Raw genomic sequence first — 19,045 nt, forward strand, 5'->3', positions numbered from 1 at the left:
AGCTTTAACCATTTTAAAAAAGAATAAAATATTAAAAACATCTTCATGAAAATAGTAGTCTATGATTTTTAGATTATGTTTTTAGGAGAGATCTGAGAAAAGGCATTCCTGAATATGGGGCTTTTTTGCTCTTTGGAAAATATTAAGAAATTGCTTTTCTTATGGGTTATACCATTTACCTTGCTGTAAAATTCCTGGTTCTTAGAGAAGAGTTTGAATAGTGTTATTATATTACCAGTAAACTGGGCTTCAGTGATGGTTATATTAGAGTTGTGGTTGTGTCCAGTGTGGCCACTCATGAATAATTAATTAATGAGTATTCTTTTCTAGCATTCTGGAGGTTACAGAAGAAGGTTAAGACAAGAACCCTGACCTCAGGGAGCTTTCAGTTTAATCAGAAGAATAAATATAATGCTTAGGAAACTAGAGCCAATTATAATTGTGAAATTGTGCCATATATACCAGCTGGTCTCAAGACAGTTAACATTTATAAGCACAAAACACTCACAAGAGTGTACATTATCAGGATAACTTGAATCCTCTTAATTTATAAGAAAGGTAAATCGTCTATCCTCTAGGCAGTTACAGTCTAGAGGAGGAGACACAAAAATTAATAGGCATTTATGATATAATATGATAAGGAATAAGCACAGGGGTTGTAGTAGCACAACATGAGGGGCATCTAACACTTTCTTGGGGTGGAAGGGGCAGCTTTGCAGTGGAGATAACATCTAATGGAATCTTGAAATAAAAGAAAAGTAGGAGTTACCCACTTAAACAAGAGGGGTGGGGCAGGGTAACAGCAGTGCATAGAGGTCCAGTGGAGAAAGGGCAGGGGACATTTAGAAACTTGCAGTTCGTTTAGAATAGTTTCTAGTAGCCTGGAATATGGTCAGTATTCATTAAAAATATTCTGAATATATAACTGCCTTACCAAACTTTGAATTTAAAATTAAAACATTACATACCAGTGAGAATGTATTATTGGTTTGTGAGGAACTGGTAGAAGGAGAAGACAAGATTGGAGCATAGTATTTGGGAGAATTGAATATTTATTTTCACTTTGTATTAAACCAATACTTTACATGCGATGTTTCCATTAAACATAGAGCTTTTAAAATTAGATTTAAAAAATTATTTTAAAGTATTTCATGAAAAGCAATTCAATTCTTTCTGTTATTTCAAATGCTTGTTTTTTTCATTGATAAGGGATTGTAAAGAGTCCTAAGAATTCTTTGTTGTGCTAAAGGTCTTTGCACTGGAAATTAGAGAACCAAACATCTAAATAACAGCATTTTGTGTGCCGACAGTTCATTATACTTCTAAAGTATTTTATTGTGGACCTTCTTTTCTTACATCTTTACAATGACATTGACTTTGTGAATTCGATTTAATATACTAATAGATTAAACCAGTGTGCCAGTAATTATTTGGTGAAATTTTCCCATCTATTCTATTAGTCATTTAAACAATATATATTTATAAAGCACCTACTTTATGGGTAGCATTATATTAGGCACTGTGGGGAATAAAAGTAAGCTCGATATAAAATGTGGTACAAGATTCTAGAAGACGTTAGAAGTCTTTTAGTTAGTAATTAGAGTTTTGAACTCTCTCTTGAGTAAATAATGTTAAAGGCCAAAAGAGGTGGGTGGAAGGAGAGAGAGAGAGGTGCTGGGGAGAGGTGGAGAGAGAGAGAGAGAGAGAGAGAGAGAGAAAGTTATTTATAACAGAATTATGTATAATTATGTATAATTCTACAATTGTGAATAGCCTAAATGTTCAATAAGAAAGTAATAATTAAATAAACCAGAGAAATCTGTTAGTGTAAGAATGAAAGTCATTATGTTGTTGCAAAGACTGTAATAAAATAGAAAAAGGCTTATCGTGTAATGTCAAGTTTTAAAAAGAGAATATAAAATTATATGTTTTATATGGGTTCCATATAAAGTTCAAAAAAGTTCTATGTATACAAAACAGAAATAAAATGTACTAAATATAAAGAGTGGTTACAAAAATGTGATTTTGCTTTAGGACCTGATTGGTTATTTTCCTTCTTTGTTTTTCTAAAATGTCTTCAATAAATACCTCATCACAGTATTATTTGAATCATGCATATTTTTAATTGACTTTAAATCCATCTTTAAAGTATTTAGCAATCTAATTTGGATGATAAAACATTTACATACAGACAGGTAACTAAATATACAGTACATGATAGATTTCTTATGAGCATGGTCGATCCATTTTTATTTAGTCCCCAACTTATTAGAAAAATCAGTAACAATAACTATAATTTACAAGTACCTTATGTGTGCCAACCTCGCTTCTTAGAGATTCACATACTTTATTTAATGTGTCGTCAGTTCCTCTCATATTAGACTAAGTCATTTTTCAGAGAGCAAAGCCCTGCTCTTCCACGTATAAGCTATGTGACCTTAAGTAGATGAGTACTCTTTTTTTTCCCCAACATCTTTATTGGAGTATAATTGCTTTACAATGGTGTGTTAGTTTCTGCTGTATAACAAAGTGAATCAGCTATATGTAAACATATATCCCCACATCTCCTCCCTCTTGCATCTCCCTCCTACACTCCCTATCCCACCTGTCTAGGTGGTCACGAAGCACCGAGCTGATCTCCCTGTGCTATGTGGCTGCTTCCCACTAGCTATCTATTTTACATTTGGTAGTGTATATATGTCCATGCCACTCTCTCACTTTGTCCCAGCTTACCCTTCTCCCTCCCTGTATCCTCAAGTCCATTCTCTACGTCTGTGTCTTTATTCCTGTCCTGCCCCTAGGTTCTTCAGAACCATTTTTTTTTATTCCATATATATGTGGTAGCATACAGTATTTGTTTTTCTCTTTCTGACTTACTTCACTCTGTATGACAGATTCTATGTCCATCCACCTCACTACAAATAGTTCAATTTTGTTTCTTTTTATGGCTGAGTAATATTCCATTGTTTATATGTACCACCTCTTCTTTATCCATTCATCTGTCAATGGACACTTAGGTTGCTTCCATGTCCTGGCTGTTGTAAATAGAGCTGCAGTGAACATTGTGACGCTTTTTGAATTATGGTTTTCTCAGGGTATATGCCCAGCAGTGGGATTGCTGGGTCGTATGGTAGTTCTATTTTTAGTTTTTTAAGGAAACTCCATACTGTTCTCCATAGTGGCTGTATCAATTTACATCTTACCAACAGTGCAAGAGGGTTCCCTTTTCTCCACACTCTCTCCAGCATTTATTGTTTGTAGATTTTTTGATGATGGCCATTCTGACAGGTGTGAGGTGGTACCTCATTGTAGTTTTGATTTGCACTTCTCTAATGATTAGTGATGTTGAGCATCCTTTCATATGGTGGCAATCTGTATATCCTCTTTGGAGAGGTATTTATTTAGGTCTTTTGCCCATTTTTGGATTGGGTTGTTTTTGTTTTTTGATATTGAACTGCAAGAGCTGTTTGTATATTTTAGAGATTAATCCTTTGTCTGTTGTTCTGTTTGCAAATATTTTCTCCCATTCTGAGGGCTGTCTTTGAGTCTTCTTTATGGTGTCCTTTACTGTGCAAAAGCTTTTAAGTTTCATTAGGTCCCATTTTTTAATTTTTGTTTTTATTTCCATTTCTCTAGGAGGTGGGTCAAAAGGGATCTTGCTGTGATTTATGTCATAGAGTGTTCTGCCTGTGTTTTCCTCTAACAGTTTTATAGTGTCTGGCCTTCATTTAGGTCTTTAATCCATTTTGAGTTTATTTTTGTGTATGGTGTTAGGGAGTGTTCTAATTTCATTCTTTTATATGTAGCTGTCCAGTTTTCCCAGCACCACTTATTGAAGAGGCTGTCTTTTCTCCATTGTATATTCTTGCCTCCTTTATCATAAATAAGGTAACCATATGTGCTTGGGTTTATCTCTGGGCTTTCTATCCTGTTCCATTGATCTATATTTCTGTTTTTGTGCCAGTACCATAATGTCTTGATTACTGTAGCTCTGTAGTATAGTCTGAAGTCTGGGAGTGTTATTACAGCTCTCTTTTTCTTCCTCAAGATTGCTTTGGCTATTTGGGTTTTTTTGTGTTTCCATACAAATTGTGAAATGTTTTGTTCTAGTTCTGTGAGAAATACCATTGGTAGTTTGATAGGGATTGCATTGAATCTGTAGATTGCTTTGGGTAGTATAGTCATTTTCACAATGTTGATTCTTCCAATCCAGGCACATGGTATATCTCTCCATCTGTTTGTATCATCTTTAATTTCTTTCATCAGTGTCTTATAGTTTTCTGCATACAGGTCTTTTGTCTCCTTAGGTAAGTTTATTCCTAGGTATTTTTTTCTTTTTGTTGCAATGTAAGTGGGAGTGTTTCCCTAATTTCTCTTACAAATTTTTCATCATTAGTGTACAGTAATACAAGAGATTTCTGTGCATTAATTTTGTATCCTGCTACTTTACCAAATTCATTAATTAGCTCTAGTAGTTTTCTGGTAGCATCTTTAGGATTCTCTAGGTATAGTATCATGTAATCTGCAAACAGTGACAGCTTTACTTCTTCTTTTCTGATTTCGATTCCTTTTATTCCTTTTTCTTCTCGGATTGCTGTGGCTAAAACTTCCAAAACTATGTTGAATAATAGTGGTGAAAGTGGGCAACCTTATCTTGTTCCTGATCTTAGTTGAAATGGTTTCAGTTTTTAACCATTGAGGATGATGTTGACTGTGAGTTTGTCATATATGGCCTTTATTATGTTGAGGTAAGTTCCCTCTATGCCTATGTTCTGGAAGATTTTTATCATAAATGGATGTTGAATTTTGTCAAAAGCTTTCTCTGCATCTATTGAGATGATCATATGGTTTATCTCCTTCAATTTGTTAATATGGTGTATCACATTGATTGATTTGCATATATTGAAGAATCCTTAATGGGATTATTCCTGGGATAAACCCCACTAGATCATGGTGTGTGATCCTTTAAATGTGCTGTTGAATTCTGTTTGCTAGTATTTTGTTGAGGATTTTTGCATCTATGTTCATCAGTGATATTGGCCTGTGGTTTTCTTTCTTTGTGACACCTTTGTCTGGTTTTGGTATCAGGGTGATTGTCACCTCACAGAATTAGTTTACGAGTGTTCCTCCCTCTGATATATTTTGGAAGAGTTTGAGAAGGAATGGTGTTAGCTCTTCTCTAAATGTTTGATAGAATTCGCCTGTGAAGCCATCTGGTCCTGGCCTTTTGTTTGTTGGAGGGTTTTTAATCACAGTCTGAATTTCAGTGCTTGTGATTGGTCTTTTTATATTTTCTATTTCTTCCTTGTTCAGTCTTGGAAGGTTGTGCTTTTCTAAGAATTTGTCCATTTCTTCCAGGTTGTCTATTTTATTGGCATATCATTGTTTGTAGTAATCTCTCATGATCGTTTGTATTTCTGCAGTGTCAGTTGTTACTTCTCCTTTTTCATTTCTAATTTTGTTGATTTGAGTCTTCTTCCTTTTTTTCTTGATGAGTCTGGCTAATGGTTTATCAATTTTGTTTATCTTCTCAAAGAATCATCTTTTAGTTTTATTGACCTTAGCTAATGTTTCCTTCATTTCTTTTTCATTTATTTCTGGTCTGATCTTTATGATTTCTTTCCTTCTGCTAACTTTGGGGGTTTTTTGTTCTTCTTTCTCTGACTGCTTTATGTGTACGTTTAGGTTGTTTAATTGAGATGTTTCTTGTGTCTTGAGTCAGGATTGTAATGTTATAAACTTCCGTCTTAGAACTGTTTTTGCTGCATCCCATAGGTTTTGGGTTGTCATGTTTTCATTGTCATTTGTTTCTAGATAGTTTTTGATTTGCTCTTTGATTTCTTCATTGATCTCTTGGTTATTTAGTAGTGTATTGTTTAGCCTCCATATGTTTGTATTTTTTACAGTTTTTTTCCTATAATTGATATCTAGAGTCATAGCATTGTGGTCAGAAAAGATACTTGATACGATTTCAATTTTCTTAAATTTACCAAGGCTTGATTTGTGACCCAAGATATGATCTATCCTGGAGAATGTTCCATGAGCACTTGGGAAGAAAGTGTATTCTGTTGTTTTTGGATGGAGTGTCCTATAAATATCAATTGAGTCCATCGTGTTTAATGTATTATTTAAAGATTGTGTTTCCTTATTTATTTTCATTTTGGATGAACTGTTCTTTGGTGAAAGTGGGGAGTTAAAGTCCCCTACTGTGATTGTGTTTCTGTCGATTTCCCCTTTTATGGCTGTTTGCATTTGCCTTATGAATTGAGGTGCTCCTATGTTGGGTGCATAAATATTTATAATTGTTATATCTTCTTGTTGGATTGATCCCTTGATCATTATGTAGTGTCCTTCTTTGTCTCTTGTAATAGTCTTTAAGGTCTATTTGGTCTGATATGAGAATTGCTACTGCAGCTCTCTTTTGATTTCCATTTGCATGGAATATCTTTTTCCATCCCATCACTTTAAGTCTGCATGCATCCTTAGGTCTGAAGTCAGTCTCTTGTAGACAGCAAATATACAGGTCTTGTTTCTGTAACCACTCAGGCACTCTATGTCTTTTGGTTGGAGCATTTAATCCATTTACATTTAAGGTAGATATTGATATGTATGTTCCTATTACCATTTTCTTAATTGTAATGGGTTTGTTATTGTAGGTCTTTTCCTTCTCTTTTGCTTCTTGCCTAGAGAAGTTCCTTTAGCATTTGTTGTAAAGCTGGTTTGGTGGTGCTGAATTCTCTTAGCTTTTGCTTGTCTGTAAAGGTTTTAATTTCTCCTTCAAAGCAGAATTAGATCCTTGCTGGGTAGAGTAATCTTGGTTGCAGGTTTTTCTCTTTCATCACTTTAAATATGTCCTTCCACTCCCTTCTGGCTTGCAGAGTTTCTGCTGAAAGATCAGCTGTTTACCTTATCGGGATTCCCTTGTATGTTATTTTTTGTTTTTCCCTTGCTGCTTTTAATATTTTTTCTTTGTATTTAATTTTTGATTGATTGATATGTGTCTTGGTGTGCTTCTTCTTGGATTTATCCTGCATGGGACTCTCTGTGCTTCCTGGACTTGATTGACTATTTCTTTTCCCATATTAGGGAAGTTTTCAAGTATAATCTCTTCAAATATTTTTTCAGTCTGTTTCTTTTTCTCTTCTTCTGTGATCCCTATAATTCAAATGTTGGTGCATTTAATATTGTCCCAGAGGTCTCTGAGACTGTCCTCAATTCTTTTCATTCTTTTTTCTTTATTCTGCTCTGTGATAGTTATTTCCACTATTTTATCTTCCAGGTCACTTATCTGTTCTTCTGCCTCAGTTTTTCTGCTATTGATTCCTTCTAGAGAATTTTTAATTTCATTTATTGTGTTGCTCATCATCGCTTGTTTGCTCTTTAGTTCTTCTAGGTCCTTGTTAAATGTTTCTTATATTTTCTCCATTCTATTTCCAAGATTTTGGATCACGTTTACTATCATTACTCTGAATTCTTTTTCAGGTAGACTGCCTATTTCCTCTTCATTTGTTTGATCTAGTGTGTTTTTGCCTTGCTACTCCATCTGCTGTCTCTTTCTCTGTCTTCTCATTTTGCTTATCTTACTGTGTTTTTGGGTCTCCTTTTTGCAGGCTGCATCTTTGTAGTTCCCATTGTTTTTGGTGTCTGGCCCCAGTGGCTAAGTTTGGTTCAGTGGGTTCTGTAGGCTTCCTGGTGGAGGGGACTGGTGCTTGTGTTCTGGTGGATGAGGCTGGATCTTGTTTTCTGGTGGGCAGGAACCGCATCCGGTGCTGTGTTTTGATGGGTCTGTGACCTTATTATGATTTTAGGCAACCTCTCTGCTAATGGGTGGGGTTGTGTTCCTGTCTTGCTAGTTGTTTGGCATGGGGTGTCCAGCACTGTAGTTTGCTGGTCGTTCAGTGGAGATGGGTCTTAGCACTGAGATGGAGATCTCTGGGAGATCATTTGCTGTTTTTTATTACATGTAGCCAGGAGTTCTCTGGTGGACCAGTGTCCCTCACTCAGCGCTCCCACCTCAGCGGCACAGGCCTGAAACCTGGCCGGAGCACCAAGACCCCGTCAGCCACATGGCTCAGAAGAAATGAGAGAAAAGAAAGAAAGAAAAGATGAAAGAAAGAAAAAATAATAATAAAATAAAATAAAGTTATTAAAATATAAAATTAAAAAATTATTAAAAATAAAAACATTTTTGAAGTAATAAAAAAGAGAAAGAAAGAAAGAAGAGAGCAACCAAACCAAGAAACAAATCCACTGATAGAAAGCACTAAAACCTATAGTAAACACACACACACACTCACACTCACACAATGGACAGACAGAACCCTAGGACAAATGGTAAAAGCAAAGCTATACACACAAAATCACACAAAGAAGCATACACATACACACTCACAAAAAGAGAAAAAGGAGAAAAATGTTTATATATATATATATATATATATATATATATATATATATATATATATATATATAAAAGAACAAATCTACCAATGATAATAAACTCTATATACTAAACTAAGATATATATAAAACCAGAAGCAAATTAGATGCAGAAAGCAAACCCCAAGTCTACAGTTGCTCCCATGGTCCACCACCTCAATTTTGGGATGATTCCTTGTCTTTTCAAGTATTCCAGAGATGCAGGGTACATCATGTTGATTGTGGAGATTTAATCTGCTGTTCCTGAGGCTGCTGGGAGAAATTTCCCTTTCTCTTCTTTGTTCACACAGCTCCTGGGGTTCAGCTTTGGATTTGGCCCTGTCCCTACATGTAGGTCTCCTGAGGGCATCTGTTCTCCTCCCAGACAGGACAGAGTTAAAGTAGCAGCTGATTAGGGGGCTCTGACTCACTCAGGCCGGGGAAGGGAGGGGTACAGAATGCAGGGTGAGTCTGCGGAGGCAGAGGCCATCCTGACGTTGTAACAGCCTGAGGTGTGCTGTGTGTTCTCCCGGGGAAGTTGTCCCTGGATCACGAGACCCTGGCAGTGGCAGGCTGCACAGCTCCTGGAAGGAGAGGTGTGGATAGTGACCTGTGCTCGCACACAGGCTTCTTGGTGGCTGCAGCAGCAGCCTTAGCATCTCATGCCCATCTCTGGTGTCCGCGCTGATAGCCGTGGCTCACGCCTGTCTCTGAAGCTCGTTTAGGTGGTGCTCTGTATCACCTCTCCTTGCGCACCCAGAAACAATGGTCTCTTGCCTCTTAGGCAGGTCCAGGCTTTTTCCCAGACTTCCTCCGGCCAGCTGTGGCACACTAGCCCCCTTCAGGCTGTGTTCACGCAGCCAACCCCAGTCCTTTCCCTTGGGATCTGACCTCCAAAGCCAGAGCCTCAGCTACCAACCCCGACCAACCCTGGTGGGTGAGCAGACAAGCCTCTCAGGCTGGTGAGTGCTGGTCAGCACCACTGGCACTAGTACTCTTATACTATCTGGGAAACAGGCTGTAAATTTGTTTCTAAACAGTTATCAGTTACAAGATTCATAGCGTGCATAACACAGTAAGGTTCAGAAAGTTCACAATGCAGAGCAATAGCTGTGGTATGTGATGAATAATCTTTATCGCTAGAAGTATGTTTCAGTTGCTTCTCATATTTTGATTTTTCTCTAGAGAAAGCATCATTTCCTGGTCACCCTCTGAAATGCTCTTCTGGCAAGATCATTGCATTGCTGAATTACCATTGTGTCATGAGTAGATACACTGGCTTGAACCATAGGTAGTCAGATGTGACTTGTACTTCTGTCCTGCTGTGAGCATAACATGATATTACATGGTGTGGTGGGCAATGAAATAGGTATTTGTGTTATGTTTGAGCCATGTACTATTGTTTGTACTGCTTCATTGTACTTTGACTTCAGTATGTACAAGAAGTGGTTAAAAACTATATTAACATTGACATCTTTTGGAGAATTCAACAACTCTTTTCATCCTTGGTACATTCCAAAGGGAAAATTCTATCCAGTTTTTTGAGGATTAATCTATCGTAGGGTTAGAATGTATGATTTTTCCAAGTAAAATGGCCTGTGCAACTTCCTCAGAAACTGAAAATTGAATGAAATTTCAGAACAAGAACAGTTATAGAGCACATACTGGATTGGGGATATACAGCAAGATTTTGCTGTAGAACTCTGATTCAGCTGATTTTCCCCTTTCTTATCCCTTCTTTGGGTGTTCTCATCATCTTCCAAAGGGAATTCACAGAGGCTTAGTTCTTGTTCTCTGAACTACTAAGTACTGCCAAGGTGAATTAGACAATACCTATGAGAATTTATTCATTCAACCAACGTTTGCTGAGTGCCTACAAGTTTCCAGGCATTGTGGTAGATGCTGGAGATACAAAGGCAAATAAGAAGTGTCACATACCCTCAGCGAGCTTACAATATATTGATAAAATGAGATAACATAATTAAGAAGCCCACATATTTGTATTTTTTCCATTTTCCAGCATTCTTCTCAGTAACATCTGTTTCGTATGCTATTTTAAACATCATCATCACCACTATGGTTAACACTAATTTAGTACTTACTGTGTTGCAGATCTCATGCTTAGGACTTTATTATGCACAATATGTTATTTAATCTTCAAACAACTCCATGAGGTAGGTGCTATTAATATCCATAATGATGAGAAAAACAGGCTCAGAAATGCCAAGTAGCCTATAAAAATTTATACCATTAAGGAATGGTGGAAAAGGAATTAAAGCCCAAGATCTTGCTCATAATAACAGTGCTATATTGCTTCATATTTAGATATATATAATGAGTAAAGAACTATTTCATAATTTGGCTGGTGCTGATTAACTGCCTAAACTAGATATAAGATATTACAGGTTAATTCTGGGAAATGGCAGAGTTTCCCAGATTTGGGGGAATCATGGCATTTGGGTGGAACTTGTTTAGAGATGAAGATGTTTATTTTATTTATTTATTTATGGCTGTGTTGGGTCTTTGTTGCTGTGTGAGGGCTTTCTCTAGTTGCGGCGAGCGGGGGCCACTCTTCATCACGGTGCACAGGCCTCTCAATATCGTGGCGTCTCTTGATGCGGAGCACAGGCTCCAGACGTGCAGGCTCAGTAATTTTGGCTCACGGGCCCAGTTGCTCCGTGGCATGTGAGATCTTCCCAGACCAGGGCTCGGACCCGTGTCCCCTGCATTGGCAGGCAGATTCTCAACCACTGCGCCATCAGGGAAGCTCCGAAGATGGGTTTTTGACTGTGGTTAATGAATGCCTCTAAAGTCTGATAAAGAGAACCAATTACTGGGAAGAAAATCCCCATGCTAAGGCCCCTTACTGTGAATAAACCCAAACTTGACAGCAAACAAGGGAGTAAACAAAAATTCCAACAATTTTGTTTTGGGGCAAACAATATCTGACTATTAGTGGAATGTGAAATGATTATTTAATTTAAAATCACTCTACAGGTGATTTTTAAAAGAGTGAAAAGGGACACAAAAGGGAGAAAAGAATTATGTAAATATATATCTAGCCTTATTTTTTACAGTGATGCTATGGAAGTAACAAGTATTAATTGTTAAATTCCACACAATTCCCAGGTGTTCCAGGGTTCTCTGAGCAAAGCACATGCTTTTTTTTTTTTTAATTGTATCATTGGAAAGCTCTGATGTTTTAACCCAAAGGACACACTGGACCTTACTTTGGTTTTCTAACCGTATGGCAAATGTCTAATTTAATTGGACATTGTCCAAGTAGGTTCCACAACCTTCATTCAACCTGAAACTTACAGAACAATAACATCCACTTTATAGAAACTCTTAACATAGTTCTTTTGCTAGTTGTTTTCTTTAAATTTTTACCTCATTGACATCTTCCTCTTGAGGTATTAAAAGAGTATTTTAAATTAACTAAAGCAACACTTAAAAGCAACAGTAACCCCAAGCAACAATTTGTTGGGGCTTTTTTTGGGGGGGTTATAGTGGCTCTAGATAATGCATAATATAATCAGAAGCATGATACAGAGAAAGACAAAAGTGGATATAAATCCTGATACTTCCTTCTACTTAAATATCTTAGTACCTCAGTTACCTTATCTGTAAACTGAACCTAGCAATACTTACCTCACAAGGTTGTTGTGAAGCTTAAATGAAATTATCTGAATAAATGCATGTATATAATTCAGAAATAAATAAACAGCAACTACTATTTATAATAATTATAATATCTTTCCATTAAAATGTTGTATTTCTTCTATAACAAAAATTGAGATTAGGTGATTTTACATAAAAGTGCTTTCACATATCTCAAGGATCTTCAAAAAGACAAGAGCCATTATTTCTGTAGCTCTCTGAATGATCAGTAGATATAACTTTTCTTTTTTGCATGAAAAGGGCATCTTTTACTCTTCTCTAAGATGTGGCTGATAGTTATCCCAGTTTCCCAGGCTATTCCAAGTGTGAAATGAATCATGAGGTCTGAAATCATCATATCCCATGAGCATTCTTGTCCTTGAATTTGCTTCTTTGTCATTAACATGCAGACTTTACACAGAAAACATTTACCAGCCTTGGCATGATTTTTCACTGACTAGTAAGGAAACCCAGTCTCCTCTTTGGAGGGGTTTAAATCAGAGCCTAGAGGTTTTGTTTCATGTATGTTTGTTGACTGAGAACCCGGTTTGACTCACTAACCAGCTTATATCCAAAACACCATATACCCAGACATGACCCATATCATTGTTTGACATTTTCAGATCTATTATGTATTCAGACAGAAATATACAGTCTATTCTAATGAACAAGGTTAACATGTCTTTACTTATTTTAGAAATTCTTTTCCCTCACTGGTAAATTTAGGTTAATTTTAAGATTCTCATATATTTTAAAGTGGGTTAAAGTTATTTTTCCAAACAGCTTTTGTCAGGAATGAATGAACTTCTTTAAATAAGTGCCCCAAAATAACACACTTTAATTTTAATTCTGGTAGGTGGGTTTACATTTTAAGATACCACCCAGATTAGTTTTTCCTGGATAAATTATTCAAACAATATTTGTAGTAAGAAGACCTAATGCTCACAATTCTATGCTGTCATCACATTCTCCTAGATCATATCTGTATAGATGAATCTTTTTCTGAAGCAATGGCAAAACACCTAATGAGGTTCCATCAAATTTAAGTCAGGCATCAGACCCGTATTTAATACCTATAACTGTTTGAGTTAAGCATGTTAATCTCCAATTTACAGAGGAGGATCCTGACTCTCAGAGAGGTTAAAACTTTTGCTGGTGGTCAAATGAGTGATGGAGCCAGTACTCAAATCCAGGTTTGTCTAACTATAAAGCCTGTTCATTTTCTACCATACCAGGATTCTAGAGACCCAGCAAAGTGATATTTTAGGTTGCATAATTGTTTACCAGTGAAGTCAGGGCAGCAAAGACCAGGAGCTGGTGGCAGGTAGATGCATGCTAAAACTATTGCTCAGATAGGTTGGTTGATAGTAACACAGATCTTTTATTCTAGCTGTAAAGGGCTGCTAACAACTTTCAGAGGAGCCAGCAGGCATGAACCACTCTGCCTTCAGCCTTTCATTTATTAAGAAACTAAGTCTTAAAAATGAAATATCAGAAAGAGAAATTAGGGGAAAAAAATCCCACTTACCAGTGCATCAAAAATAATAAAATACCTAGGAATAAACCTACCTAAGGAGGCAAAAGACCTGTACTCTGAAAACTATAAGACACTGATGAAAGAAATTCAAGATGACAAAAACAGATGGAAAGGTAGACCATGTTCTTGGATTGGAAGAATTCATATTGTTTAAATGACCATACTACCCAAGGCAATCTACAGATTCAGCGCAATCCCTATCAAATCACCAATGACATTTTTCACAGAACTAGAACAAAAAGTTTTAAAATTTGCATGGAAACACAAAAGACCCCAAATAGTCAAAACAATCTTGAGAAAGAAGAACAGAGCTGGAAGAATCACATTCCCTGACTTCAGACTATACTACAAAGCTACAGTAATCAAAATAGTATGATACTGTCACAAAAACAGACATATAAATCAATGAAACAGGATAGAAAGCTGAGAAATAAGCCCATGCACTTATGGTCATTTAATCTATGACAAAGGAGGCAAGAATATACAATGGAGAAAAAACAGTCTCTTCAATAAGTGGTGCTGGGAAAAGCTGCATGTAAAAGGGTGAACTTAAAACATTCTCTAACACAATATAGAAAAATAAGCTCAAAATGGGTTAAAGATCTAAATGTGAGACTGGAAAACTCCTAGAAGAGAACATAGGCAGAACACTCACTGACATAAATCATAGCAGTATTCTTTTGGATCCATCTCCTAGAATAATGGAAATAAAAACAAAAATAAACAAATGGGAGGGACCTAATTAAACTTAAATATTTTGCACAACAAAGATAACCAAAAACAAAATGAAAAGACAAACTGTGGACTGGGAGAAAATATTTGCAAATGATGCTACCAATAAGAGATTAATTTCCAAAATATACAAACAGCTCATACAGCTTAATATCAAAAAAAAAAAAAAAAGGAAACAACACAATCAAAAAATGGACAGAAGATCTCAATAGACATTTCTCCAAAGAAGACTACAGATGGCTAACAGGCACATGAAAAGATGTTTAATATTACTAGTTATTAGTGAAATGCAAATCAAAACTACAATGAGGGCCTTCCCTGGTGGTGCAGTGGTTAAGAATCTGCCTACCAATGCAAGGGACATGGGTTCAAGCCCTGGCCTGGGAAGATCCCACATGCCGTGGAGCAACTAAGCCTGTGCGCTACAACTACTGAGCCTGAGCTCTAGAGCCCACAAGCCACAACTACTGAAGCCTGCGCACCTAGAGCCTGTGCTCTGCAACAAGAGAAGCCACGACAATGAGAAGCCCGTGCACCACAACGAAGAGTAGCCCACACTCACTGCAACTAAAGGAAGCTTGTGCACAGCAACGAAGACCCAACACAGCCCAAAATAAGTGAATAAATAAATTTGTTAAGAAAAAAAACAAAACAACTACAATGAGGTATCACCTCATGCCTGTCAGAATGGCCATCATTAAAAAGTCTACAAACAATAAATGCTGGAGAGGGTGTGGAGAAAAATGAACCCTCCTACACTGCTGGTTGAAAAGTAAGTGGTACAGCTACTATGGAGAACAATATGGAGTTTCCTTAAAAAACTAAAAATAGAACTACCATATGCTCCTGCAGTCCCACTCCTGGGCATATATCTGGACAGAACTCTAATTCTAAGAGATACGTGCACCCCAATGTTCATAGCAACATTATTCACAATAGCCAAGACATGGCAACAATCTAAATGTTCATCAGCAGATGAATGGATATACATACACAATGTAATATTACTCAGCCATAATAAAAAAAAGAAGTAATGCCATTTATAATAACATTGGATGGACCTAGAGATTATCATATTAAGTGAAGTACGTCAGACAGAAAAAGACAAATATCATATGATATCTTTTATATGTGGAATCTAAAAATAATGATACAAATGAACTTATTTACAAAACAGAAATAGATTTACAGACATAGAAAACAAAGTTATGGTTACCAGAGCGGGTGGCAGGGGAGATAAATTAGGAGTTTAGTATTAACAACAAGTACCTACTGTATAGCACAGGGAACTATATTTAATATATTTAATTAACTATATTTAATAACCTATAATGGAAAAGAATCTGAAAAAGAATATAAGTGTGTATATATATATATATGTATGTATAATTAAATGACTTTGCTGTAAACCTGAAACTAACAGAACATGTAAATTAACTCTACTTCAATTTAAGAAATGGTTAAAAAAAAAAGAAACTAAGTGTTCATCACATGCCAGGCACTAGTTGAATCCTGGGGGTACTTTCATGAACAAACGTAAAAGAGCCCTTGTGAAGCTTACATTATTGTAATCCTTCTCTCCTATCCTATTACATGTTGGTAGCTTATAGCTAATCAGCACTCCTCCTCCACAGAAAATGAAGTATCGTGTTACATCTTTTTAACAGATTGCTGATCCCTGTTGTAGACAATCAGAACAATAAGGCCAAAGTAGAACTTCTGTTTTATATAAGCCATATAAGAAACCAAAGAATGCTATATCAACAAATTTTTACCTAGAGAAGAGAGATATTGTGCTATACACAGAGTAGGTACAATATACTCTTTGAATAAATGAATGAGTGAATAATAAATTCATGAGGATATTTATCAAACTAGTTTTATGTAATGAAAACTGTGTAACTGTACTTTGTTTCTGCATTTGTTACTGGTTATATAGGCATTTGTTTTTCCTACTATTGCTATATATTAGAACTTTATAGAAATACTTTATTTCTATAGTTATTTCTCTCAATGAAATATGTTATTTATAATTATTATTAATAGCTTATATCTGATAGTCCACTGTGCTAGGCACTGTTTTAAATGCTTCTCACAACTGATACCACAGAAAAGATCTGATGCCACTACAAAGGATTATAAGAGACCACTATGAACAATTATATGCCAACAAATTGGACAACCTAGAAGAAATGTGTAAATTTCTAGGTACATACTAAGAAATCTACCAAGACTCAATCATGAAGAAGTAAAAATCTCAATAGACCAATTATTAGTAAGGAGATTGAGTTAGTAATCAGAAACTTCCCAACAAACAAAAGTCCAGAACTAGACGGCTTCACTGGTGAATTCAGCCAAACCTTCAAAGAGAATCAATATTTATCCTTCTCAAACTCTTCCCAAAAATTGAAGAGGAGGGGTTGCTTCCAAATTTATTTTATGAGGCCAACATTACCCTGATACCAAAACCAGACAAGGACACCACAAAAAGATAAAATTACAGGCCAATATCCCCGATGAACAAAATATTAGGAAACCAAATTCAACAATACATTTAAAGAATCATACACCATGATCTAGTGGGATTTATTCTAGGGGTGCAAGTATGGTTCAACATCTACAAGTCAATCTATGTGTTACAGCGCATTAACAAAATGAAGACTAAAAATCAAATGATCATCTCAATAAATGCAAATGAAAACTCTCAACAAATTGAATATAGATGGAACATACCTTGATATAATAAAAGCCATATATGACAGACTAACAGTTAATATCATACTCAACAGGAATAAGACAAAGATGCCCACTCTCACCACTTTAATCCAATATCATATTGAATGTCTGAGACAGAGCAGTTAGGCAAGAAAAAGAAATAAAAGGCATCTAAATTGGAAAAAAAAAAAAAAGTAAAACTGTCTCTATTGGTGGATGACAATACTATATACAGAAAACCCTAAAGACTTCACCAAAAACTATTAGAACTAATCAACAAATGCAGTAAAATTTCAGGATACAAAATCAATATACAAAATATGTTGTGTTTTTATATACTAACAATTAAGTATCAGAAAGAGATATTAAGGAAACAATCCCATTTACAATTGCATCAGAAAGAATAAAATACATGGAATTCAGTTTAACCAAGGAGGTGAAAGGCTTGTATGATGAAAATTTTAAGACACTGTTGAAAGAGACCAAAGAAGACACACAAAAATGAAAATATATTTTGTGCATATAGATTGGAAGAATTAATGTTCTTAAAATGCCCATATTACCCAAAGCAATCTACATATTCAATGCAATCCCCATTAAAATTCCTATGGCATTTTAAACAGAAATAGAAAAACAATCCTAAAATTTGTTTGGAACCACAAAATACTCCAAATAGCCAAAGAATCTTGAGAAAGAAGAGCAAAGCTAGAGGCATCATGCTCCCTGATTTCAAACTATATTACTAAGCTCGAGTTATCAAAACAGTATAGTAGGGGCTTCCCTGGTGGCGCAGTGGTTGAGAGTCCGCCTGCCGGTGCAGGGGACGCGGGTTCGTGCCCCGGTCTGGGAGGATCCCACGTGCCGCGGAGCGGCTGGGCCCGTGAGCCATGGCCACTGAGCCTGTGCTCCGGAGCCTGTGCTCCGCAGGGGGAGAGGCCACAACAGTGAGAGGCCCGCCTACCGCAAAAAAAAAAAAAAAAAAAAAAAAAAAAAAAAAAAAAAAACAGTATAGTATTGTCATGAAAATGGATACACAGATCAATGGAACAGAACAGAGAGCCCAGAAATAAGCCCACACATGTATGGTCAATTAATTTACTACAAAGTAGGCAAGAATATACAATGGGGAAAGGAGAATCTCTTCAATAAATGGTGTTGGGAAAACTGGACAGCCACATGCAAAAGACTGAAACTAGACTACTATCTTCAACCATACACAAAAATTAACTCAAAATAGATTAAAGACTTGAATGTAAGACCTGAAACCATAAAATTCCTAGAAGAAAATGCAGTCAAAAAGCTCCTTGACATTGGTCTTGGAGGTGATTTTTTTATTCCAAAAGCAAAGGCAACAAAAACAAAAATAAGTAAGTGAGACTACATCAAACTAAAAAGCTTCTGCAAAGCAAAGAAAATTATCAGTAAAATGAAAAGGAAAATATATGCAAATTATATATCTGATAAGGAGTTAATATCCAAAATATCATACAACTCAATAGCAAAACAAAACAAAACACAAACATCTGATTAAAAAATGGTTAGAGTATCTAAATAGACAGTTTTCCAAAGAAGACATACAGATGGCCAGCAGGCATATGAAAAGATGCTAAGTGAAACAAATCATCAGAGAAATGCAAATAAAAACCACAATGAGATATCACCTCACATCTTTTAGAATGGCTATTATCAAAAATAACAAGTGTTGTCAAGGATGTGGAGAATTTCAAAACCTTCTTTATTCTCAAAAAATTTTTTTAAAAGCTGGAGTGAGAAATTTGCTTTAATATAGTCAAACCTATACACATTTGGGAGCCAATTATTCATGGGATGTGGTGAGCCTTGCAAAATTCAAGACAAACCTACTGTTAGCTTAATCAAAGCCATTGAGTTGACAGCTGCCTCATCAAGCCCAACTAAAGTGGTTTTATGATGATGACCATTTTGGAGTTTTCAGGTCCTGGTCAAATTTTAGGGACAATTTAC

At 36.0% G+C, this 19,045-nt stretch overlaps 1 protein-coding gene across 6 annotated transcripts in view; it reads left to right on the forward strand.

Annotated features, from left to right (window-relative positions):
* Window positions 1-19,045, forward strand: part of DLG2 (discs large MAGUK scaffold protein 2) — a gene marked incomplete at its 5' end in the record, with an annotated part of 2,112,028 nt that overhangs the window by 569,731 nt on the left and 1,523,252 nt on the right. The window lies entirely within an intron of this gene.

This window comes from Hyperoodon ampullatus, assembly GCF_949752795.1.
Source record: "Hyperoodon ampullatus genome assembly, chromosome: 7".
NCBI classification, from domain to species: Eukaryota; Metazoa; Chordata; class Mammalia; order Artiodactyla; family Ziphiidae; genus Hyperoodon; species Hyperoodon ampullatus.